The sequence below is a fragment of the Ochotona curzoniae genome, unplaced genomic scaffold, assembly GCF_017591425.1.
Source record: "Ochotona curzoniae isolate NIBS_2020 unplaced genomic scaffold, NIBS_Ocur_1.0 contig_64, whole genome shotgun sequence".
In the NCBI taxonomy this organism is placed as follows: Eukaryota; Metazoa; Chordata; class Mammalia; order Lagomorpha; family Ochotonidae; genus Ochotona; species Ochotona curzoniae.
The window spans coordinates 23,517,714-23,543,270 of NW_024466502.1; positions in this window are offsets into that span (position 1 = coordinate 23,517,714).

Here is a 25,557-nt window from a genome sequence, read left to right on the forward strand (position 1 = left end):
ATATTGATACTGAGGCCTTTTTGGGGCTTTTAACTGACCGGATCTTTACTCTGTTAGACCTATCTTCAGACCATGGAGGGTCTCCCCAGGAGGCCACTGAACTTATCTGGACAATAAGACGCTGAACTTTATGCTAGGCATGTGTTTGCAAGCAATGAATCTCAACTGAACTTGAACTATGGTTATGCAACAAGGTGGAGGAATCCACCATGGGGGGAGGGTTATGGGAGGGGTGGGGGGAATCCCCAGCGCCTATGGGACTGTACTACATAATACAATGTAAGCAACAATAAAAAAAAAAAAAAAAAAAAAGAAAAGGCAAAAAAAAAAAAAAAAAAAAAAAAAAGAAAATAAATCAGTGCAACTGAGAGAATTAAGTTCTCTAAATAAATTTTAGTTATACATACAAAAATGTACAAAATGAGAATATATTTAATTTATGAGGTGTATTTTGAAAGAAAACTGTCTTTGCATTGCACCAAATGAAGGATTATTTAAATATACTAAAGATAATGTTTTGTTAAAAAATATTGTAGATTGGGAGAAGAAACAAGAGGAGTCCCTCACCAAAATGTAGCCTTACCTGATTTCCAAAAATCTAGGACTCAACAAAAGGCTTTTGAAGCACACTTAGGTTATGATATTTTATTATAGTAGCTCCAATAGACCAAGATAAGATTGCATCTCACATCTCTGTCTAGCAGGGATATTTTCCCGAGAAAATTGAAGTGAACATCTTCATACTTCTGTTTGGTCTGGCTTGAATCACAAGCTCATTATTGAGCTTATCACTAACAAAAGGAGTGAAAGTCACTAGAGACTAACCAGAAATACTTTCTGTATATGAAAGTATAGCTATGTTTTTCTGAGAGAATGGGTGTATTTTCCAAGATCATGTAAGCAACCTTGATAGTGTAAGAACTGCATTAGCATCTGTTTTTACAGGAGAAAGGGCTATGTCATATTGACATTTGCAGGGCAAAAGTGCCAAGAAATGGAACTTTCTTTTTAAAACCATTAAGTTGTTTTCCACATTCTGTTTTTTTGTACAATAGAGAAGTTGAATATGAAATTTGTTAGCATTTTTCACATTTAAAGTAGGATAGTAAGATGTTAATTCTTTATTACCAGTGTTTTAGTTAAAATAACAAAGTTTTACAACTTTATAATCTTTTGAGTTGGACTCAACCATATGATGTGGTAAGGCAGGCATAATATAAATGTCTTCATGTCATGGATGTAATCAGAGGTCAGAAGGAAACTGAACATACTTCACATCATTCTTCAGACACTAACCCAGGCCTTTACATGCATGTGTCCTCTGTTTTCCTTCAGTATTCTGTTCTCAGCTAAGCTTATATTCTTTTTTTTTTTTAAATGTATTTGTTTTTGATACAGTTCTATAGGCTCAGGGATTTCCCCTTCTCTCTCCCTAATTCCCCTTCTACTGATTTCCCTTATATTATTATTATAGTGTAGTCTTTAAAAAATAGTTATATGTCCATAATTCTGCTATTTAAATTTGTCATGTTCTCTCAGACATAAGGCAACCTTCATGCAAAATAGAGCACGTACTCTTAAAGTAAGCGATGGGTCTTCTATGTCTTCTGGTGTCTAGTATTTGGGATTCAGGAAATATTTATTGATTATAAATGGTCTGCTTAACTAAGGGAAGATTAAAAATCTTCAGTTTGAATCTTTTGTTGACATTGATACATCTCTGGAGAAAGCAATTAATCTCTGGTCTGGATTAGTATTATATGGCATTCATTTACATGCAAGTAACTTCACTCTTTAACTAAATTATAACTAAATTAAAAGGCACTTCAACACCTAATATTTTCTTATTACCTCTAAATATCTACTTTACAAATCACAAGCTAGATTATACTGTAACAATGAAAAGCCATAGACACGTTAGAAATTTTGAGGATTCTAAGTCAGGCACAAGATTAAACGAAGCAAAAAGCAACTGCAACCACAATAATAACTAGACAGAGAGAAAGGGAGAAGAAGGAAGGATGAGAGGGAGGGAATGTCATTATGTCCTTACGATTGTGTCTGCAAATCATATTGAATCTGTTAAAAACTAATTAAAAATTAAAATACCCACCCCCCTGAAAAACCTGGAAGTCATTTTCTAGAAGCAGGCAGAATCATGAGCTTCCAGAGATTTTTTTCCAGTAGAAGAGGACATAATCAATTGGAAATGGATCAAAGCAGTCTGTGGTGTTCAGAAAACTGCAAAAACATCGGCATTAACAAATTCCAACACGATAAAATTGTTAAAGTATATGAAACTAAATGCCTTCTGGGAAGAAGAAACAATTTTTACTAAATTGTGTTATTATAATCTGAAAATTACATTCCAAAGCAATTGAACTGTAACTTTCCTATGGCCCCCACCTTTGGTGCTCCACTGTTCTCCAGCATAGGGCCTATTGGGAGGATCGGTCCGTGAGTGAGACAGGTGATCCAAATTCAGACAGAGAAGGATGTGTCCCTGGGCCAGCGTTAGTCTACTCAGAGTCATTTAAAAATTAGGCTAATTATTTGTTGTCTGTGTTTTCTCTGATGAACTCTTCTGAAGTATAAAACTGCTGTTAATGGTAACCAAGGTCAATAGGGTTGTCTGAATGGATAGCCTGCATTAGACAATTTAATTTAGTTTTTTTGTTAGTGGTCTACATTTTAAAAGTATATATTTATTTATTTGATAACAGAGGGACAAAAGGAGAAAGCTTCCATTCATTGGATTGTTCCCCAAATGCCAACAATAGTCAGGCAGGAGATGAAGCCAGGAGAAATCACTTCAGAACGGCTATGTGGATGGCAGAGACTAGACCATTTGAACTGGGCTCGTATTAGCAGGAAGTTGAGGTCTAGATCCAGAGCTGCAGTCAGGAATCGGACTCAGGCCCTTCCGTGTGGGACATGGCAGCTCTAACCCTGGGCTGAACACCTGCCCTCTGCCAAGGCTTGAAGGTGATAAATGTCTTCATTTTGTAGTGTGTGGCCTTTAAAAAAATCCATGAGAAGAAAAACAATGACATAAAAATATGTCAGACATATTTTAAAATATGGTGTGTAAATGAGCACATAAGAATGTTTCCCTCCAACTATTAATTAAAAATTGTTCATTATTTAAATGCAACATAATATATGTTTTTAATGAAAGCAATTCCTACACAGCAAATAGGCTTTGTGACTTTTCCATTTTTTGGTGAATGAAAGAGACAGTTTAGAAACTAAGAAAAGTGCTGTTTGTGATGTAGCGCTTATAATTCATTTTGTTGAAAAAAAATATAAGCATGCCTGAAGCCAAAAAGTGAGGTGTTTCTATTGTGGCAAATGTTGCATTACTCAATGAATACTATGTTGTTCCTTTATTTTCTCTCCTTTTTAGAACCTGCCTTCATTTCAGTCACTGTATCACAGAAAAGACAAATGAGAAAAGAATGAAGTAACTGTGATGGCTAAATTAAATTATATTGTTTGAAATGTGTTTAAGCACTCATCCTGTCCTGCCTGCTCATGTTTGCAAAGCTACTTCTAACCTGAGACTCACTATGTTTAAATGATGTGCTGAATTACTTGTTAGCCTCTTTGCTGTTTTGGTGTCATTTAAGCATAGCAGACCTATCTTAATTGACAGCTACTAAATCCCAATTAATTGCAAATGGCTCTGACAGGTTCTCCACTGATAAATTTCCACAAAGTATTTCTTCACCCTAACAGAAACCAAATTTTAAATCAGAATATAAGTAAGACAAAAGGAATTTAAAGTCTATATAATTGTCAATGCTTACCAGAAACATATTAGCTGTGATTCAGCAATACTTCCTACTATTAGTCTTATTGCTAAATGAGTAACATAGTTCTTGGGAAAATGAATTGCCTCCTTACCTCTGACTCGACCTGTGGCAAGTGTGTATGAAAGCGGTAGGCTGTAACTCAGTTTTTCTGATCCTTTAAGATATGCCTTGAACCGTGATGACTGGGGACTAGTGCTGCAGGGTCAGCTGATTCTTACATAGGACAGGGTGTGCAGCAATGTTGTCATGTATGTCCCGGTTACCATCTCAGGAATGAGTTGAAGTTTTCATGGTCACAAGACACCATGATCTTTCCCCACAGTTAGCTAATGGGTGCTGTCACACTCTACTCGGGCCCCTGGATGCTCCATTGCTTGTTGTTGCATGTGACTTGGCTACAAAATAATGCCTCTCACTTCTTCATAGCTAAATATTTTTGAAAGATTGATACAGTTTGCAGAGTGTAAAGTTCCAACTATAATTTCTTGTCAATTTTAAGAATCTTTCATTCACAGAGTTCTCTATTTAGTTTGTGTTTGCTCCCCAATTTTTTTTTTTCTGTTTTCAAGAAGAAAACATATAAAATGTCCCCTCTTCCCTCAAATATATATACACATAGGAACAGAGGAGGACAATAGGAAGTGATTGGTCCATGGAAGCTTCCCTACCCAAAGTTTTTTAAATCCAAATTTATTTAAGTGGTAACAGCTGGTCAAATGTTTTTCTAATCTACTACAGAGAGGATTATGTCTTTAGGTGACTAGTCACTTTGGAAACAGCAATTTATTAAACATATGTCATATTTGACTCTGTTTGTTCTTTCCTCAGCATAAACTGCAAAAAATCTTTTTTCTTCTGTAGCTTCTCTCCAGTATTTCTTAACAACCTTGCTCCAAGACCGAATAACCCATTGGAGCCACACGAATGCAGCAGCCTGCCCATTTACTAGCAGTCTTCTCTTGGGGGTGACAGTCTCCATAACTTTTTTATTTACCCGAGAATATGCTCTGGGATAGTAGGGCCAAGAAAGTTCGAGCAATGTTCTGTCTGGTTCATACTGACAAGTTCTGCTACTTCAGCATGGTCTGTGTTAGGGATAAAGACTGAGTTTTAGCTGTAATATAGCCTATTGATATACAAACTGGAAAGGTAGGTATTCAAAATAAAGATATTTCCATTGGATTTTTTTCCCTGCACTTATAATAATCAAACACTCATTAAGCCAATGAGACCACCTGGTACCATTTCACTGAAAGATGAATTCACTGTGTATAAATGCTTCCAGCTGTGAATACTTAAGACAACTCAAATGAATGCTCTTTGAAGTCTTTAATAAAAATAGGCTTTAATAATAAAATGAAAACCTCTATGATTTGTGTTTAATTGGGTGCTGGTCTACATTAGAACAAACCATGGTTGAATATTTTCTTATCACTTAAATGTCTTTGATTGTTTTCCTAGCCACAGCTGAGTGTAGCATTTTTTTTTCTGAGTATATTTGAGAGTATGCTAAACTTTGCTAACAATGGAAACTTAAACAATTAGATTTTTGAATGTAGTTAGTCGAACTCATAAGTAATTATGTATTTAAATCTATGAGACTTTGGTATTTTGCATGGCTCAGCAGTGTGACAAACATATGCATTTATTTTCTTTGTTAGGGCTGCATTTACTTGCATAATACAATGTTTTTTTTTCCTTGGAAGGTGTTTGTATTCATTCTGCTCTGAGATTTGTTTCATCTTTCTTTAATATACTTTTCATTTAATACAAAGATTAGCTTTACCAGGTTTTTTTTCCTTTTTGTTTTCCAGGAACAATAACATTTTCATGCTGTTCTAAATCTCACATCATTGAATAGAATATAAATTGATTTCCAAATAAGTAAATGCAAAACCCATCACCTGTTTCAAGGGTGACCAGATATTAAAGGATGTTTATTCTTTGCTTGCAGGGATTAAAAATACTCATATAATTTTTGTAGAGGAATTTGTAATATTTTATTAAGTTTAAATGTTTTCTCAGAATATTCTGTTATGTAAATTGGTAATGTCAAGTGAGCAGAATTTTACTCTTGCTGTACTTCTACCACTGAGCTATTCCAAGGAAATACCTTCCTTTCTTAAGAAAAGCTGTATAAGCTTGTTTCAGGCACAGCAGCAAATTGCTCAATGGTAGAATTTCAGACAATGGGCTCAGTATGTTCATCTTCAGAGAGATCATACTGACAGACGTGTCCTAAGATGACAGCAGAGCAAGAGAAATGATCCAATCCATGAATTCACTTCCCAAATGACTGCAACGGCTGGAGCTGAGCCAATTGGAAGCCAAGAGATAGAAGCTAAGAGCTTGGAGTTTCCTCTGGGTTTCCCTCATGGGTACAGGGTCCTGAGCACTTGTGCCATCCTTTACAGCTTTCCCAGGCCATAAACAGGGAACTGGATCCTAAGTGAAACATCTGGGAGATAACCAGCAACCACAGGGAAAGCAGAGCATGTAGGCAGAGGCTTAGCTTACTACCCCCACGAAACTGGCCTGATATAAACATAGTTTTTTTTTTTTTTTTTAATTTGTCAAAGCCTAGGAAAAGATAGGATTAAATCTAGACGGGAAAGGGAATCTCTTAGAAAAAGTATCTAATTCCAAAACTGCAACTTTTAATCTCTAGTGTCTTGCTACACTGGCCTGCTGAATAGGCTTTGGGAAATTATAGGGTTTCCCTCAGAACTCCTAAACACTCAAAAGGGCACCATCGACCACAGTATCTGGTTCAAGAATGCTCATAGGCCTTCATTGCAGTCATTAATGAAAGCCAAATAGCTGAGTGTTCACTTAATTTCTAGACAGCCGGCATTTGTGCTTTTAATAATAGGTAGATTTTGTCAACACAGAGATCAGTGATATTAACAATGCACTTTTCTAGTTGTTCTTAATATATAACTTCATTTTCAGATACAATTACACTTCAAAAAGACAAGAATAAATGGAATTAAAAGACAAGCTATTCATTTGTAAAAAGGTTTGAAATTCACTCATACTGGGAGTCTTCAGATAGTTCTGGAAATATGCACTTTCTGGCTATTATGCATACATGTAAACAAAATAAACTTTAAGATTTTAAATTTTATTTAGCTTCATTTAGGGCTTAATTCTTTTAGAAACAATCAAACAAAACAAAATAAAAATTCAAAATTCTCTTTATGATTTCTTTGCATGCGTGAAAAATAATCAGAAGCAGAATGTCAGCTCTGCCACCCAAAGATTTTCAGAGGATGAAAGTATTCAAAATTCTGTGTAGCATCTTTGGAAATAATTTAGAATCCAGAAGTTGTGAAGGTTATAAAGAAAGATAGCACCCAATTATCACTCGTTAGTCTGGATAGCTATGATTACAGCCTAACAGTCATGAAAGTGATAAGCTGTAAGTTTAAGGATGCTGTAGAAGTATGGGTTTGGTTATTTGGCCTCATTTCATTGTATCAAATTTTGGGGGAGTTCTGTGGCTGCGGTTGAAATTTCATATGCCATTACGTTTGCTGCTGCCTCCGAATGCTTTAAATCCCTAGAATTATTTGCAGGGAGTCTTATGAAGAGTATGTATCTACAACTCAGAGTAGCCTTGAATGATTCTGAAAACAAAATCATAAGTGGACACTTAATCCAGTGAACAGTTAACTTCGTATACGTACCTGTTTTTGGCATGTGTGATAAGAATAATTATTATTCATTCCCACTAAATTTTAAGTATCCCTTATTAACTCTAGTCTAAAACTTGCTCATGTTAGTTAAATTCATTTAGAGGAGCATTAGTAGGATCAAGTCGACAGGCAAGACGGATCACATCTGGGGGCACAGGGTCTTGATACACTGTGGGAAATCGCTTCCGGTCCCTGCCTGATAGCCGGTGGCCAAGACCTAAGGCTTATCTGCCCTGATCTAACGTGCGTGTAACTTCCAACCATGTGTACAGAACGTGACTTCTGCCGTGATTGGAAGGTCAACAGGATTACCTGTGCCTTTTATCCAATCACAGTGTGCATTACTGGGTGAAGAAACTACCTGAAAACACCCTCTTACCCTCCATTTTCTTAAACCTTTACATACCTGGAATCTGGGCTGAATAAACGGACATTCCTCACCAGCTTTCTTTTTTTTTTAAACTTTCCTCTATCAAACTTTAATCAAACCAAGGCATGATAACATCATCTATTTTATGTTAAATAACTACTTAAAAAGCTATGAGGATAGAAGGGCATTTTTTTTTTCTTTTTTGGCATTTCTGCAGGCTTCTTTGATGGCAAGCTCCCTAGGAGAGCTGGGTTCTCAGCTCTGCTTCTGCATTCAGTGTGCAGCATCGCCACATGCCTGGCAGCCCCTGGAACATTCTTTCCATTTGCTCATGATTCACCTCCTTGGTGCTGGGGCAGCTGTGGAGTTTGCATCAGCTGCTACTCTAGGACAAGGTGTGCTTAGCTGTGATGAAGGCTTCTCCAGGAAAATCCAAGAGATGGGAAGCAGGCAGGAAAGGCAGGGGCCTGGCAACAGGAAGTCAGGGGGCCTCACCCCATACTCTGCCGGTTGCGGTTGGCTTCCCCACTTGTTTCCACGGTGGCCGACTGCCTCCCTTCTGCTCCCTTGGTGCGCTTGGGTTTTGCGGCCAAAGAGCACCGCTGCCTCACCCTGAGTGACCTCGGGCTCGCTGGTAAGGCTTAAACCCTGAGAATATACATTGCTTCCAGAATGGATTTCTCTGGGTAAACATCAGGATCTAGACTTCCATAATGTGATTTACCGTGTTCCTAACTTAGATAAATATTTTCTCTCTTAGTTACTTATAATGGCCAGACTTAACATAATCCAAAGCTAGCAGATGACTTTGTCAGGAAGCGAGAAAAAGAAGGAAGTCTTCTCTCTAGAGAATGGGAAATGTCTGGCCATCTTACTGAGCTTTAAAGGTAGAGTTTGTCACCTAATTTATGCTCTTCTATTTATTTTTTTACATTCAATTGAGCAGAAACAATTTTAAAATTCAATGTGTGAGAAGTCATATGTTTCAGAGTGTAGGTAGGTTGCTACACCACTGGAATAACCAAGAGATCTTTGATTCAGTGATCTGAGTAAATTGCTGAGTAAGCTCGAACACTTGAAATTTGCTGCAGTCATAGAATGTTGTTTGTACTAGCTTGATGACTGAAGCAGGAAAAGAAAACTGAGTGGTAGTGATTGGCCTGTCTATATTTCATATGCTAGTAAAGCAGGTATTTGATAGAAGAGCCAAAGTATATATGCACATTTAAATTTTTTTCAGTATTTGAGGTATAACTGATACAATCATGTATATATTCAAAGTAAACAACGTTGCAATATATGCATACACTGAAATTATTGCCATAATTGAGCTCATTAATACAGTAATTACTTCACATGAAAATCTTTTTGTGATAAGAATACTTGTGACCTATGCTCAATTTCAACTGCATGTTATTGCTAGCTATAGTTGCAGCTGGTCTCTTAACACGCATCACTGCTTGTATTTTTTATTTTTTTAATTGTTAGTAGTATTTCCATGATACAGTTTTGTAAGTATAGAGATCTTCCCTTCCTCACCCATCCTCCCTTCCCATTTTCTGATCCCACCATCTTCTCCCGTATTATCATGGTAGTATAGTCCTTTAGTAACAATTACAGGTTTAGCATTCTGCTGCCTAAGTGTGATCATGGCATTGCACTTGCAGGCTGAGATAGAATATCCAGTATCATACTGTCAGAGTATATTTAGCTCAATCATTGAGGGTCCTTCTTTTATTCGGGAGTAGAGATAAGTACCACAATATACCTTCACTTCTTGGTATGCTAGTCCGCATTTACACAATTCATCTTTGAGAATATGTATAGGTACCTGTTTACCTATATTTGGTTTGTATTTTGCATGAAATTTGTCCTGCATCAGAGGGAACATATTATATTTGCCTTTTTTGGGATTGGCTTATTTCACTGAATGTAGTGGTCTTTGATTGAGACTATTTTGTTTAAAATGAAGAAATATCATTTTTAGTGGCTATGAGGTAATCCACGGAGTAGATGTATCAAAATTTATCCATTCCTCTTTCAGTGGAACCCTGGTTTATTTACATGTCCTTGATATTGTGAATTGTGCTGCTGTAAATATAGGGTTGCAGATCTCTTTCTCGTATGTAGATTTCACTTTTGGGGATGTATCCCTCAGATTACGATAGCTGGATCCTATCACAGAACAATTTTCCGTTATGTGAGCATTCTTCATACTGATTTCCTTAGTGGCTGTACTAATCTATACTCCCTCCAATCATAGAGTAGACTTTTCCTTACTTCCTTGCTAGTTGTTTGTTGTTGTTTATAGATTTCTGAATGTAGGCCACACAGACTGGAGGTAGTTGGAGCCTCAATGTGGTGTTCATTTGCATTTCCCTATTAGCTAGGGAACCTGAGCATTTTTTTCATATGTCTGTTAGCCATTTCAATTTGTTCTTTTTGGAAAAAAAAAAGAAAAGCCTGCTCATTTCTTTAGCCCATTCCTGAACTGTGTTGTTAGTTTTGTGGTTGTAACTCTTGGACATAAGTCCTCTATCAGCTTTATAGTGTTCAAATATTTTCTCCCATTCTATTGGTTACCTCTTTTGCTGTATAGAAGCTTCTTAGTTTGATGTAGTTTGGATTTGATTGCCAGTACCTTTGATGATTTTGCTAAGAAGTTTTAGCAAACTATACTTGTATTTTGCAGAGTGTTTCTTATGTTTTCCCCAATGGTTTGATTACTTCTGGATGCAGATATAATCCTTATTCCATTTAGAACTAATGCTTGCATAAGGTTGATAAGTGTGGTTCTTGTCTCATCTGCAGGTGGACATCTGGTTGTCCCAACAGCATTTAGTGAAAAGACCAACTGTTTCTCTTGGGTTATTTTCAGTTCTCTTGTTAATTACTTTGTTGCACATGTGTTGGTTTATTTCTGGTGTTTCTAACTGTTCCACTGATCCTTTTTCTATTCTGTACCGGGACCAGAATGTTTTTATTACCTCTACCCTGTCACTGCCCTGTAATGTTTTGAAATCTAGAATTGTGATTTTTACAGCTTTAATTTAAATATATTTATAATCTATGTATATCATACATATATAAACATATATATAATCTCTCATGTTTCCAGATGAATTTTGTATCGCCTTTTCCAGCTCTGAGAATGTTGCTGAGATTTTGATTGAGATTGCATTGATTCTTTGTATTACTTTGGGTAATTTGGGCATTTTGATGATGTTGATTCGACTGGTCCAGGAATATGGTAAATATCTTTTAATGTCTTCTGTTTTAAATGTTTCATAATTTTTGTGATACAGTCTTTTACATATTTGGTTAGGTTTATTGTAAGATATTTAAATTCTTCTCTGCTACTTTGAAATGAACTATTCTTACAAATGAGCCATGGAGTTATTTTTGTATACTAAGGCCATTGATTTCTATTCATTGATTTTGTATCCTGCTACCTTTTATGAGTTCCAGTAGTCTCTTTGTTGAATCTTTGGTTCTCTTAAGTACAGAATCCATGTCATCTGCGAAATAAGGATAATTTTAATTCCTCACTTCTGATTTGAATTCCCCTATTTCTTTTTCTTGCTTAATAGATCTAGCAAGACTTTCCAATACTGGCTCGACCCAGACCTAAGGCATCTATATACTAGTAAGTATGGTATTGTAACTTGGCCTGATCTGAGCTGCTCAATACCAAACTACTCCTTGCCTTAGTTCTTGAGCTTACCTGCAGGAAATGCATCCCAACAAAGGAGTTCTCCAAGCTCCTCCATCAGAACCTCTCCCAATGCCAGATCTTGTGCACACCAGTGGGTCCATGGGGCAGCCCAACTTAGTCTATCTTCTGTCCTAGCAGGAACAGTGGCCTTTCCTCACTGGCTTGCACCCATTCTGGTTCTTACTGTTGGTTACTACAGCCCAGCCAAGCCTGGTCCACACCTAGACACAGCTAATGTATGGCTCAGCAGGGGCAGAGACCTAGCCAAGCCCGTCCTATACCCACTTTGGCTTTCATGAACACAAGTAGGTGCTAGAGTCTAGCCCAGTCTGGCACAGCCCGGACCCAGTCCAGATCCACAACGAAGGATACTGCAGTCATATTCAGATCAAATCACAGCTCCTATTCTGGCTTGCATGCTCATCAGTGTGAACCACCACCCAATCAGGGCATCCCCTTAGCTCCCTAACCAGGCCTGGTTCCAGCCACAGATCTCATGTGTGCCAGTGGTTGCTTTGACCCAGCTTGGCATAGCCCCTCTCCTGTTTGGCCTTTGCCATTAGATGCAGTAGCCTGGGCTGTCCCAGCCAGCCCCTAGTCCCAACTTTCACTGATGGGTGCTGCAACCTGGCCCTGCTCAATCTGCTCTCATTCCTGGATCCTGCAAACTAGTAGGTATGATAGCCAGCCTGGCATGACCTGAACTCCAACCTGGCTGCTGTACATGACAGTGGGCTAAGGTTAACTCGGCCCTGCCCTGTCCACCCCCATCCAAAACCAACCCACACATTTGCTGATGGGTGGAACTACTTTGCTTTGCCTGACCAATAGCCAGGCCTGAACTACCTGCTCACCAGCAGGAGCTATGGCCACCAGGGGAGTTTCCCAAGTCCCTCCACTAGGACTACTCTCAGACTTAGATTTCATGCATGCACGGGGTGCTAGGCCATTACCTGGCATTGCCTGCCCTGTCCATCCTGGCCTTTGTATGAGCTTGTGGATGTTGCAGTCCAGCCCACCCCACACCTTATTCTTGGATGTGCCTGAAGTTGCTTCAGTTTGGATCTGCCCAGCCTGTTCTCAGCACCAGAACCTGTATTGGTGGGTTCCAAGGTTATACCTAATCCAGCCCATCAGTATCCCCAACTTTTAAGCCAACAAGCAGGATTGCAGTTCTTGGGACTCTTATGTCCAGGAGGCCCTGAGACCACCCCGGGGTGTGGTGACAGTGCTCTGGAGACAAACTGGTGGTGAAGAATGTCCATTTATTTAAGAGAAGTCACAAGCTTATATAGTAGAAGTAGGCAGGCAGGGCAGTCCTGACAGTACAACATTGCGATTGGCTAATAGGTATGTCTATCTCTCTGGACCCTGCAATAAAGTTAAAGGTCAGGAAGCATGGGAAGCACAGGAAATTGTATCTCAGGGCAGGCTTGTTAAAGCAGGATGAATGTGACATTTGACTTCCTAGAATTGTTTACAAAGGAAGTTATAGCAGAGTAGGGAAGAGAGACTGGGGTGCAGCCCATTGCTCCTGTTGCATGTCCAGTAAAAAGGCGATGTTGGGGTCTCTGTTAGCCAAGGGCACAGAGTGCCATGTGCTTATGGCCTCCCATATGGGCTAGGCAGGTGGAGATCCAAGGGCGATCTCACACATGCAATTCCACAGGGTTAGGCCCACATATCCCCCACAAAATCTATCCCTGGATCTGGTTCTCTCATTTGCTAGTTAGTGTCATGGTCCAGTCTAACCTTACCCGTTCCCTGTCGTGATACTCACTGGTGGGTACTGTGATCTAGCCCTGCCAGAGAGGCCCCCAGCCCTAGCTTTTGTGGAGCTGGTGTGTGCTGGTCAGAAGTGTTCCATGCTAACTACTGCAGCTCAGATCTCCCATGTGGGCTGGTGCATTGGTCTGGCGCATAAAGGTTCTCTGGCCTCTCCCCTCCAAACTGTCAGGTTTTAGTCCCTACGCTTACCTACAAGTACAGTGGCCCTTGATTTTGGGAGTCCCTCAGGAGTCATTCCTCACCTGCTACCCTCTTCCACGGTGGTCCTCCCTCCCTCATATCCCCTTGCCCGTTTAATCAGCCCACAATCCATGTGCCTAAGAATGCATGGATTCTCCACCCAGTCTTCAGAAGCCCAGTGGGTGGTGTGCTGGTCTGGAACTTTGCCCCACCCACTGGAGTCTAAGGCTCTTGGCACATGTGCAGTCCCGGTGCTTTACTGCTCCACATACCCAAGATCCAGGCCTATTGAAGTTCTCCAGGCCTGGTCCCGCAGCACCCCAGGCCAGCATGCTATCCCAGGGCTCTCGCCTCCCCTCTTCTCATCTCATCCAGAACTAAGCGAATGGGGAAATCCTCAGGTTCTCTCCATGCGGCTAGATGTGAGAGATGTGAGCCCCCAGGTCTCCACCTGCATGTCTCACCAGTGCTATATCCCTAGCCTTTCCGCGATCCCTCAGCCTCAGATCCCCAGGAGCCGGTGTCACCTCCCTGGCCAGTTCGGTGTGGGAATGGCGGTGGTCACCGTCACCAGCTGGCTCGGCATGGGAATCTCTTTATAGGCTTTAAAGTGAATTTTGCTGTATATAGGATGCTGGGTTGGTGAGGTTTTTGCCAAGCTTTACATGTTTTATTCTGATGTCTTTTACGTGCTTTCTAGCAAAGAATTTCTATAATTATTACAAATAAGGTGATCCCCCCACCCCCATTTCCTTTCTTCCTCTGATTTCTTTTAAGACTTTGCCATTCTGCAGTTTGAATATGAAGATGTGGGGTTTTTTTTTTGTTTGTTTGTTTCATGATATTTATGCCACTTTGTGCTTTCTGAACTCAATCAATGTTTGGTTTGATGTCTGTCACCAAATTTGAACATTTTGGCCATTAACACTTTAATTATTTCTCTTTATTATTTTTGTTTTTCTCTTCAGTTATCTAATTATATATACTGATATCTTTTTAATGACATCACCTTTTCCCTATGTATCAATTCTGTATTCCTTTTTTAAAAAGAAGTTAGGCATTGTTCTAGAATTTACAAGTATACAAGTATATTTAAATGATCTAAGCCTACTTCCAAATAAGCCTATAACACATGACATTCCTGTAACCTGACTATATTACATTACACAACAAAGGGGACTTTTCAAATATTTTCCAGTTAAGGATATTGAGAGGAGGAGTTATCTTGAACTCTCTGTGCAGATGTTAAACATAATCACAGGTTGTGCAACAAGAAAAAGTTAAAGGGAGATCTGGGACAGACAGAGAAAGAAATGTAACATTGAGACAACACTTTGTGCTGTTGGTTTGGAAGATGGAAGATGACACTGAAATGCAATAAAATTAGATCTGGAAGTTGGAAAAGTCCAGAAATGTGCTCGCCTGTAGTCGTTGTTTCTGTTGTCCTTTGGTTTTGGTCCTGGTAAATCTACTTCAGAGTTTTGATCTTAAAAATTGTGAGAAAGTTGGGCCCGGCGTGGTGGCGCAAGTGGTTAAAGGTCCTCGCCTTGCACGCCCGGGATCCCATATGGGCGCCGGTTCTAATCCCGGCAGCCCCGCTTCCCTTCCAGCTCCCTGCCTGTGGCCTGGGAAAGCAGTCGAGGACAGCCCAAAGCTTTGGGAACCTGCACCCGCGTGGGAGACCCAGAAGAGGCTCCTGGCTTCGGATCGGCATAGTATCGGCCCATTGCGCTCACTTGGGGAGTGAATCATCGGACGGAAGATCTTCCTCTCTGTCTCTCCTCTCTGTATATCCGCCTTTCCAATGAAAAAAATAATAAAAATAAATCTTTAAAAAAAAAATTGTGAGAAAGCATAAAGGTCCTTAAGAACATCAAGGGAAATACAACTGAGAATTTATTTTGGTACTAAAAACAGTTTTCTACCTCCCGTAAAGTTTATTGAACATTAACATCTTACATGAACTTTTAAAGATCGCCAATAAATATCTTTTTTTTTTTTTCAGCCACTAACTTTATGGTAATTGGTGATGGCAGTCATTGAAATAGCTAATATAAATGCCAAGTTTTTAGAAGAAGACTGAGGTGGCTCTGGCTTCCTATAGAATCCAGTCCTGCCCTCCCCACTTGAATGAAACTCCTCCCTGGGGTGGAAACCCAGGGGAATGAATTGGCTCAGGTAGAATCCTCTTTTCAATCATTGCCTCACTCTCTAGCAGTTTCCTCCTTGCCAGAGCATATATTGTAAGTCCAGTTTGCCTGCCAACTAATTAGAGATTATTAAGCAAAAAATGGTGATTCATGTCTTTCTGGCTGTGTAGCTTCAAAGACTTTAAGGTTGACCCTCTTGGCACAGCCACAGAGCTGAATATTCCACAAACATTTAAAATAAAATGAAAGTTTCTAGAGATAAATTGACCAGAAAAATCCTGAATATGATCAGCATGAAAAATGATACTTTTGAAATGAAGACAAAAAGTATCAGAGGATGAAAACTGACCAGCATTTAGGGGATGCTATTAATTTGTTGAAATATTTTTCGAAGTTAGAATTTAAAACAGATGGACCTCAAACACATTTTTGAAGTAGCTTGTCAGAATATAAAATTAAGACTAAAGGAATAATGGAACAAATCTCCTGAGGAGCTAAACTGCGTTAGCCTACATAAAATGGGCCATTTTGAAAAATATGAATTTTGGTAAATATGTCACTAAAGAAATTTAAAAAGAAATGAATATATGTGTTCCTATGTGTGGCATAAAATAATTCTAATATTTAAAATACTATAAATGTCTATAGCATGTATTATCCTACTAAATGTTTCTTAACCAAAGACCTTCATTTTACTCCAATAAGTGGCTGAAAGGCCTTCCTCCAACATTTTCTCTAGTGGACCACCTAAATTTCTACCAAAACTCTGATAATCTCAGATCTGCAATAATAATTTGCAATACTTAGATCCCATACTATACTTTCAACCTAATACTTATTCATTGGATATCGATTGTGCATGGTGGACACAATTGGAATTTCTCCAAGAGGCTCTGTGATTTTGAGATTTTTATGGATAGTTACATCTGATCTATTATACTCATTTTGTATTATTTATTTTTTATTGTTGCCTTCAAATAGACACATTGAATTAAAAGTATTATGCTTTTTTATAAAGATTTATTTTTATTATTTTTTATTGGAAAGGCGGATATACAGAGAGGAGAGACAGAGAGGAAGCTCTTCCGTCCGATGATTCACTCCCCACATGAGCGCAACAGCCGATACTATCGATCCAAAGCCAGGAGCCTCTTCCGGGTCTCCCACGCGGGTGCAGGGTCCCAAAGCTTTGGGCCGTCCTCTACTGCTTTCCTGGGCCACAGGCAGAGAGCTGGAAGGGAAGCGGGGCTGCTGGGATAGAACCGGCGCCCATATGGGATCCCGGGCGTGCTAGGCGAGGACTTTAACCACTTGCGCCACCACGCCGGGCCCAGTATTATGATTTTTTTAGGTGTTCTGTTACAGGTTACTGAAAGCATTTTGAATTTTGGCACACAACATGACAAGTTTTGTGTGTTTGTCTATCCATAGATTTCTCAATGATCCATATAGGGAGCCATTTTGTTTTTGTTGTTCTCAAAATTTCCCTGTTAATTAAAAGCATAGACCTAATTAATCATCACATAAAGATAGTGGTACCACACTTTTCTCTCTGTATTCCTGTTTTTGTGTAAAATATAATCCTTATACTTCCCATAATTGTCTTTCCTGACATCTACATTTTCAACATTTTGATTTTTTTGCTTAATAAAAGTTAAAGAATTTACTACGCAAAAGTGAGATTGCAATCAGGATGGTATGGCATCATTACATGAGTCAATTGCAATGACATCTGATTTGATTGATTGATTGATTAATATTTGTTTGGAAGACTGTAGTGGCAAGAAAGCCAATTCACACAGTGTGACAACTGATGAATATTTTATGTAACAAATTTTGTTGGTCCACTGCCTTTTCAGAGTTTCAGTTTTAACAGCAGAAACACCATTTTTGTTCCTGTGGACATGGTGGGGATGTGGACAGGACCACAAACATTTTGAGGCTCATAATCAGGTTAAGTTGGCTTTTGGTCCTCTTCCAACCATGGCCTAGTCAACCGGGCTTTGGTGTTCTAGCTTTGTAAAAATGGGCCTTAGTCTTTCTTCTCTATGTTGCTTTATCATAAGACCCCCGTTCTTCCGTGGCCAAAGTATTCATATTCCTTCAGTCTTACCAGATCTGGAATCTACTCATCTCTGAAGTCTAAACATCAAGACTTGACTCTAGTTCTTTCTCCTTCCTGGAACAGAAGCCACCCAAAGCCTTCTTGATATTATACTCTATTGAGACTCCATTGTTGGATATTCACAACACCAGGTCTTTATAGCTCTCTTTATATATAGACTCTGAGCAGGAATATTTTCATGTTATCTAGTATATCTATGTAATTCTCAAGTTTGGAGAGTAGCATTAAGTACTATTTCTTTACATATAAATAAAAGAAGTAACCTCAAAAATGTTTTCTTAATGTTTGATGTTTTATGTCAGAAATGAATGTGTGCATCAAACACATTATGTAGTAAAAAATGAACATCCCACTTCCTTTGTCCTCTCATATCTCTTGGTTAAAAAACCAGAGCTAATGGTCTAACAGAAGAAACCACATCTTAGAATCGTAAGAGGAGTTTTAAAATTACTAGTGTTTATTCTCCACTCAATAGTGTGCAGCTAATTTTAAAAAATTGTTTTTGTGAGAAAAGGGGTAAAGGAATGTATGTTGTTTGTGGCAATTGGTGATTACTTATGGATAGTCTATCATGAACAATTTCAAGCTACCAACCTGAAATTGTCCAGTTAACTGTTGATGACATTCCTGAAAACTAACAGTTGATTGCATGGCTACATGACTGATTTCAGCCAACTACTGCCCTAGCCACATCCCTTGAAAGACAAGCTTAGACTCTGGATTTGTATCCCAGCTCCATCCCTTAATATATATAACCTTGAGAAACCAGAGTAGCCTCCATCCTATCTAGCTCTCATAATTATTATTCCTACCTTATAGGGTAATTACAAAGATTTTCTGAGTTTATGTAAGGCCCTTAGATCAATGCCTGGACCATTAGCTACTGTTAGTCTCTGGGAGCTCAACATCTTCCACATAATTGAGCTGCTTGGATGACTGCCCATTCTTGTCCGGCAGTATCTATATGTTACGGGTTGTCCAGTGAAGTTCAAGAGATCATACTGGAAAAATTTAAAATGAGCCTAGGTCATGAATTTATGTTGAGAACAAATAGAAATTTTAATAACACTGACAAATGAAAGTCATGGACCATTGTATTTTGTTCTTTGCTCTGGGTTAGGATGAAGAGGTTAGGGAATCTTTGATCCACTTGCAATATTTCCTATGGACCTACCCCAACCTTGTGAACCTGGCTTAAAAATGCATGCTGCTCTGCCAGTGCACATCTCATAAAGGCATGCACCTTTAAAGAAGCTTGCCTCCACAGTGTATGAGCAGGCTTGGGCTTTGATGAATACTGAAAGCATAAATCAGTTCCCTAAAATGAATTTCTGAAAAAGAGCTTAAGGGTTCAGATCCACTTCTATCGTTAAAAACCTTCCTCTCTTAAGGAAACCCTGCTCACTTTAAATCACAGAAATTTGGAGCCAGAAGGCACCTTAGAGATCATTCCTTAGTCATCTGAAAGGAAGCAGTGAGTTGCTAACTAGGTCTGAGGTTTAATAAGCAAGTTTTGAAAAAAGACGCTGGCATTTCCACAGCTTTCACGGGGTCTTTGTTTTCTCTTTCCTCTGTTGAACCTTCTGAACAGGGTTTTTAAAACTGGCAGAAGTTTTCTGTTAACAATCTTTTGCCAGGTTACTTGAACCAAAGAAAACCTATTGATTAAAAAAAAAGAGCAAAAATAGGCCATTTCCAAATTATAGCAATGGATTGACTTGGAAGTATGTCCTGTACAGCAACATGATGTTTTCAACTGAATGCAGGATGCAAGTACAAAGCATGTTGCATTCAAGTCCTTTAGTTCAGGGCTAAGGGATAAGGAAAGATCCATCCTTTGTAGATGGTCCACATTCCCACAGCTCCCTGCTTTCTGAAAGCTGTTTACAGTGGGAAAAGTAAGATACCAGCAAGTTACAATTACTGTGTAGGCATCCCAGCAGAGTAGCAATTATATTCAGCTTTGGACGTTTTCCTCTGTGGTTCATACATCTTGAGTTTCAGCTTTTGAAAACATACTTTAAAATTCCACAAGTGATGTAATCTTTGAGGGAGGGAAGTGAAATGAGTCTGTACTTTTTTACATGTTATTTCACACTGGACACAAAAAAATGACAGTTAAGTTCTCCCAGGAAGAATCATGATAACTATGGAAGATAAGTTTCATAACTTGTTCAAGTCAAGTTCTTGGGTCAATACTTAGCAAAACTGATTTGCGAGCTTTATCTGACTCTGAACTTCTTAGTCAACATTGTTAGATCTGTGCTGTTTGTGGAAATTAAGGTGAATGTATGATTTCTGAAAGGTCATTTGCCTGTTTCATCATCAGCTTTGTGCTCTCTAAGTTGCACTGGGTAGAAATATCATCTTATACATTTCCACTGGAACTGATCTTGATTTGCAATTGCCAGAGATGCTTGTTGTAACACACACTTTTCATAGTTAACTGTAGATGCAATCAGTAACGGGACTTGCCAATTGGAAATTAAACAGAACTTCATACTAAGTGCCTCTTTTGGCACTTAGCGGTTGCTAAATAAATAGTGGCTGACTTCCCCCTTTTCATTTAGTCCTGAAGATGGGAACTGTTAGAACTACATAGGATTCATCTCAGCATTTTCAGGTTGTAGATGTTGAAATGTGTTCAAGGAGTTTAGATTTTCTAAGGATATATTGACTAATTGAATGCCTCGATATTTATTATTTAGCACTGATGATGTAAAGCCAGCTGCTTCTATGGCAGAAGAAAGTTGTGTGCTGTACGGGCCAGGAAGAAACATGAAGCTTGCAGATGGCAGGTAGCATTTCAGAGTCTCAGCTGCACAGACTTAAATGCACAGAAAAGCATGGCAGTCTGCTCGGGGGGCTCTTCGTGCCCCTCCTTTGAGGTTGCCCAGGTTTATTTCAAGTTTTGTGAGCACTAGCTTCTTCAGGTGCCTGATGAGATATGTGATTGGATGAACACAAATTGAGTCAAAATCTTTCCATTTTTCTCCAAACTCAGTTCTCCCACACAGAATCCTTGGAGCTCAAGGTGTGGGTGGAAGTGGCTAAATGTGGCTTCTGCGTGATGGGAAAACTATAATTTTCCTTGTGTTTGATTGAGATGTTTGTGGGAAGAAGCTTTGGGGGGCATTCAAAACAGAATAAAACCTAAACAAATGAAATTCCAAGAGAAACTCCCCTGCAGGGGGAAAGGGAAAAAAAATAACCTGCTGATTCTGAGGGATCACAGGGCAGTTTTCCTACCCAGGCTTTGCTAGTCCATGAAAGATCTTCTTTGTGCCCTATCATGAAAGGCTCTGACTCTTTGTTCTCTATCCTCTGTTTTTCAGTAGTTCTTATACCCCTGACTTGGCGATATTTTGTGCTAATGTATTATTTGTGCTGATGTTCTTTGGGGTTTGGTCTTAGGGGAAGTTTTGAGCTCCCTAAAGGTAGTGCTTGATTCTTGTTCTACATTCTAAAGTGAATTACAGAAACCTAATGGATGTCTGGAGATGAGAGTAAGGAGTTATTGTCTTGGGGAACTGCAAAAATGCTGTAGTGGGCATGGGTCAGATCAAGAGGTCTTGGGACAGTCAAGGAAATTGGAAAGTGAATGATGTATGTGGGAGTCCCTCACAGTGTTCATAGAAAGTGAAATAAAAAATGTCAGTAATTTAAAACAGTTCAAGTACTAGCTTATACGTTATTACGATATTATTATGCACAGCTAATTCCTGCAACCTGGTTCTTTACCGTGAGCTGAAAACACAACCTCCAACCGCTTCCTAATCAGTTTCTCCCTTAGGCACTGTTCCCCTATGGGACTCACTAGCCCATAACCTGACTTGCTATAACACATCTAGGACCTATCATAAACCCCTCCCCTGCTTTACCATAGTTCAGGTTACCAAGCCTAGAATAGGGATGGCACCTTCTCTCTAATTTTTTTTTTGTCAGTAACATTTACTTGTTTTCATGATTTTAAAAATAGCTATTTATGACAGGGAGAGAGTATCTTTTATCTGCTGGTTAACTGATTAATTTTGATTAATACTCATGAATGCGACTAAGCTGGTGCCAAAGCCAGGAGCTGGGAATTCAGTTCAGATCTCTGATTTGGGTGTTAGGGAACCAACTACTTTCAGCATCTCTATCCCCCAGGGTGTGCTTCAGCACGAAGCTGGAGTTGGAAGAAGCTGAACGGAAACCCAGGCACTTTAATGTGGAATGTGATCGTCCCAATCAGCACCTTAACCACTGGGCCAAACGCCTACTCCTTCAGCCTTGTTTTTTTTAACTCTTCAAAAATTGTTGCAACAATGTTACTTACATTTATCATTACATCAGTGCTTTTACTCTATATAGATCTGATGATGCTTACTTAAAAGGTAATTAGAAATGCTAAACTATTGCCAAACTACTTAGTGTTAGTCTGCTATGAGAAGATTAAACCATTTGTATTCCTAGCAATACAGCACAAGAATGTCCATTTCCCATAGCCTCTTCAGCTCCAAACACCCTGAGTCTTTTTTTCTTGCTTGTTATGAATGAAAAATTCAATGTTATTTTTCAGTTTGCTGGGTGTTAGTGAGGCTTTTCAAATTTATGACCAGTTAGATTCCATTTTCTTTAAACATTCTGTTTATAGCTTGTGTCCATTTCCCCTCCACTGATTTACTTAATTTTATTCCAAGTTAAAGACTTGCTTTTCTTGTTGGATATAGTAGCCTTTTATTCTGTCATAAAATTTCATTGTTAATTATTTTTATTTTGAATTTACGTAGTAAATTTGCTAATTAACATACAAATTAACTTAGTGAAAAATATGCCTGTATTTTTAAACTGATAAATTCAGGCAATTATGTTTTGCATAAGAAGTTTTCTTCTTCTTTGAGTTATGAAAATACTTCAACTTTCTAATTTTTAATAACTTCAAAGATATTTTTGCATTAAAATTTTATCCATCTGGAATTTATTTGGGCATATGGTGCGAAGTAGATGATCTAGCTTGTTTTCTTCCAGATAGATAGCCAGTTACACCAAGATCATTTATTAGTAACCAATTATTTCCCACTGAATTAAAATGTCACTTTAATGGATTTATTCATGGACTTTATTTTGCTCCATGAACCTACTGTTTTATTTTTGCATGTCAGATTGTTTTGATTATAGTGGTTTTGTAGCAAACTAGGTATCTGATTATATATACACACACACACATATGTATATATATTATATATGTATACATGCACAAATATATATTCCACTTTCTCATTTTTTTTATTCACAAGACTTTTTTTTAATCTTGGCCATGTTTTTGATCTTATGAATCTTAAGGTAATTTTATCCATCCTCCCTCAAAGGCAATAGAGTATTTGCAATTGATTGATTTGAAAATTCTAGAGATTATTTAGATACAGAGAAAGAAAAAGTGAGGGACAGAAGAGAGAATCTCCCAGCCAGTGGTTCATTTCCCAGATGCTCACAACTGCCTGGGCTGGGTCAGGAGCCTGGCGCTCCATCTGCGCCTCCCATTCGGGTGGCTGGAATCCACTGTCCCCCACTGTGTGCATTAGCAGGAGTTGGATGGGCAGGAGAGGCAAGCTTCAATTCCACGCACTCCGACCTAAGAGGCAGGTATCCCAGGGTGTTGGTTTATCCAACTGTAACCCAACACCAGCCCCTAAAGTAAATTTTTGACAGAAGTTTTCACTTTTTATATAAACTCTTTGGAAATTTGGTCATTCAATAGAAATTTTGGCTTTTGCCTTTATTTTTTTTTTCTTTTTTAAATGCAAGGAAAGGCAGAACGGATATACTAAGACACCTGAATTGAAATTCAAGACAAAGATCATAAATTGAGAAAAATAAAGACGAGTTATATAAGAAGCATAATGCATTGAAGAAAGCGTTTATAAGAGTGTGTGTGCCAAATAGTACATCATTCACATTATTACCATATATATATGTGCATATATTGAGTATATTTATGTATGTATCGGGTCTGGTACAGTAGCCTAGTGGCTGAAGTGCTCATCTTGCTTGTGCCGTGATCCTGTATGGGTGCCAATTTGTGTCCCAGCTGCTCCAGTTCCCTTCTGGCTCCCGCTTGTGGCCTGGGAAAGCACATGAGAGTCCCAGAAGTAGCTCCTGGTTTCTGGCTTTGGATCAGCTCAGTCCTGCCATTGTGGCATGTGGGGAGTGAATCAGTGGATGGAAGATATTTCTCTTTGTATCTCCTTCTGTGTATATCTGATTTTCCAATAAAAATAAATATGTATATATTCACCATATGATGCAATTTAAATGAAATATATCTAAATTTCCTCATCTGAGAGAAAATGTGGTCTTTGTCTTTCTTTGCCTGGCTTATTGTATGCACCATAGTAAGCTCAGCTCATCTGTTTTGTTGTTTTTATGGAAAATGAATAATATTTCATTGTGTGTATACCACATTTCCTTTACTGATCCATTGAAGGACTTCTGATTGGTTCCAAATCTTTGTTACTTTGAATAGTGCTACAATGAACAGGGAAGTGCAAGTATTTCTTTGGTTATATTCCCAGAAGTGGGAATATCTGCATCATATGGGAGATTCATTTTTAGTTTCTTTGGAAACTTCTATACTGTTTTCTATGAAAATTTTAGTAATCTGCATTATAACTAACAGATTGTGTTAGTATTCTCCTTCCTGTATAACCTCCCCAGGATTTGTAATTTTTTTGCCTGTTTTGATAAATACGATTTTAACCAAAGTTAGATTATAACTCATTATGGTTTTTATTTGAATTTCTCTGATAGTTAGCATTTTTTATGTTTGCTTTTCATTTATATTTTTCTTTTGAAAATGTCTATACCCTATGCCCCTTTTTAAATTGAACTTTGTTTTATTGTTGAATTTTCTGAGTTCTGCATCTTTCTGAATATTAGCCTTTATCTAATGGATAGTTTGCCTTTATTTGCTATTTAAAGAGATTTTATGCATTGATTTCCACATCACATGGCTAATTCAATTTTAATGTTTATTATAAAGGGCACTGCACAAATATATCAAATTCAAAGTAGTGAATTATTACAATGACATTATCATATTTTAAAATATTTATTGAAGAAGATATAGAGTGAGAGCAGAAAAGTACACTCCTTGATTTGTTTATTTCATAAATGCTCATTATGTCTATGTTGGATCAGGCCAAAACTAGGAATCAGGATCTCCTTCCAGGTTCCAGTGTATGTGGCAAGAGACCAATTTTATTTGAACCATCATTATAACCTGCCAAGGGCCTGCATTAAAAGAAAGCTGGTGGCCCAGCACGGTGGCCTAGAGGCTATTAAATCCTCGCCTTGAATGCACTGGGATCCCATATGAGTGCCAGTTCTAATCCCGGCAGCTCCACTTTCCATCCAACTCCCTGTTTGTGGCCTGGGAAAGCAGTCAAGGACAGCTCAAAGCCTTGGGACCCTGCACCTGCATGAGAGACCTGGAGGAGGTTCCTGGCTCCTGGCTTCAGATTGGCACAGCACCAGCCATTGCGATCACTTGGGGAGTAAATCATTGGATGGAAGATCTTCCTCTCTGTCTCTCCTCCTCTCTGTATATCTGACTTTCCAGTAAAAAACAAATAAAAATCTAAAAAAAAAAAAAAAAAAAAGAAAGGAGAAGAAAGCTGAGGTAAGGAGGTGGAGCTTGGTATCTAACCCAGGCACTCTAATATGGGATCCATAAAT